Source organism: Colobus angolensis, unplaced genomic scaffold, assembly GCF_000951035.1.
Source record: "Colobus angolensis palliatus isolate OR3802 unplaced genomic scaffold, Cang.pa_1.0 Scaffold100, whole genome shotgun sequence".
In the NCBI taxonomy this organism is placed as follows: Eukaryota; Metazoa; Chordata; class Mammalia; order Primates; family Cercopithecidae; genus Colobus; species Colobus angolensis.
In genome coordinates this window covers 8,650,317-8,652,087 of record NW_012110920.1, presented here as the reverse complement: position 1 = coordinate 8,652,087, position 1,771 = coordinate 8,650,317, and positions in this window count along the sequence as shown.

Sequence of the window (1,771 nt, the reverse complement as noted above, 5' to 3'; positions counted from 1 at the left end):
GACATTCATAACGGCTGAGCAGCCCTTCACATTGCCGGGGATGGAGTCTTTTTTTCTGTGCCCAGTTTTGTCAATGAAGAGAAAGTAACAGAGGGGAAGTAGGGGGAAAGGATTTTCTGGATTTTTTGCTGCTTTAAGTTCTGGCTTCAAAATTAGCCGGGCATAGTGGCACGTGCCTGTAGTCCCAGCTATTCGGGAGGCTGAGGTGGGAGGATTGCTTGGGCCCAGGAGGTTGAGGCTGCAGTGAGCCAGGATTGCACCACTCCACTACAGCCTGGGTAACAGCGAAACGCTGTCTCTTTGAAAAAAAAAATTCTGGCTCCAGAATTGGAATTTACAACACTGGTAATATACCAGCCAAACAGATTACATACTCAAAAGAGGGTGGGGTGGCACGAGAGCAGGATTGCTCAAAAGTGCAGTCTCACAGCCTCCACTTCCCCTGCGGGGAGCCGGCTCTGCGCCCTGGGCTCACCATCAGCCCTTCCATCTGCTGACTCATCCTCAACAGCCCCAGCCCAGGACCGCTGAGTGCGTACAGGGAGGCCTATTAATAGCCTCTTCCTGGCTTTCTCTAAGGCAGTTTGACTACAAGCCTGCTGCCCTGCCCCTCATTCTCACCCCCACGCCCCCAGCACTCTCCTCACAGACCCTGAAGTAACAGTGTTGAACGCTGACTGGTGCCCAGAGAGTGCTGGAGCTTCCATTCTGTCACTTCTGGATGTGTCAGCATTTCAAAATGGTGGCCTGTCCGTTTTGGTCAGAGAGCAAGGCTGAGGTGAAGCACTTCCGATAGTAGTCCAGAGGGGTCCACAGGATCTCCACCCAGTTGCCAGCTGAGAAGCTGTCGATAGTGGTGAGGAGGAGGATGTAGAACCCTCGAGATGCCTGGCCTGTAGGGCAGGAAGCACAGCACCAGCCACTGTGGCCGAGTTTGCACGGGAACAACCTTTGTAGGCCCTGGGCATTGCTCTCTCCTGGGCATAAGCAGAATCCGACCTGGCAAACAGGCCAAGGGCTGCAGAGAGCATCTGGGCTGTGTGTTGTGAGGAGGGCCGTGGCTGCTTCTCTGGGCATAGCCTTCACAGAATGACCTGCTTTGGGAGTATCTTCCGCTCCCACAGTGACTGGGTGAAGCTGAATCCATGGCAGGACAAGTTGAGGCCCCTGGGCAGGCTTGAAGAGGCAAGAAGAGGCCCTGGTTCTCAGTCACTGTACTGGGAGACTGCCCTGCATGCTCTCCATGGGGGGACATCTTGTATGTGTGGATGAATAAGACAGCCCCATATAGTACAAAAAACACATTTTTTCATCTCAGCTTTATCACTCATGAGCTAAGTGATCTTGGTCAAGATACACTCCTCTCTGAGCCTTAGTTTCCTCAACTATAAAAAGATAGTGTTGAGCCTGGGCAACATAATGAGACCCCATCTCTACAAAATATTTAAAAATTAGCTGAGCGTGGCATCTTGTGCCTATAGTTCCAGCCACTTGGGAGGCTGAGGAAGGAAGATCGCTTGAGTCCAGGAGTCTGAGGCTGCCGTGAGCCATGATGGTGCCATTGCACTCCAGCCTGGGCAACAGAGTGAGATCAATCTAAAAAAAAAAAAAAAAAAAAAGTTTTGGACAGGGTAGGGTGAGCTCTGAGGTCTCTGCTCTTCCAGATCTGAGCTTCCTAGTTAATGTCTTGTGCCTGTTCAGAAAATGTTGATCTGTTCAGGAAATGACAGAGGAGCAGCTAAAGAGGTCAGTAGACAAACAGGTTGGGGGA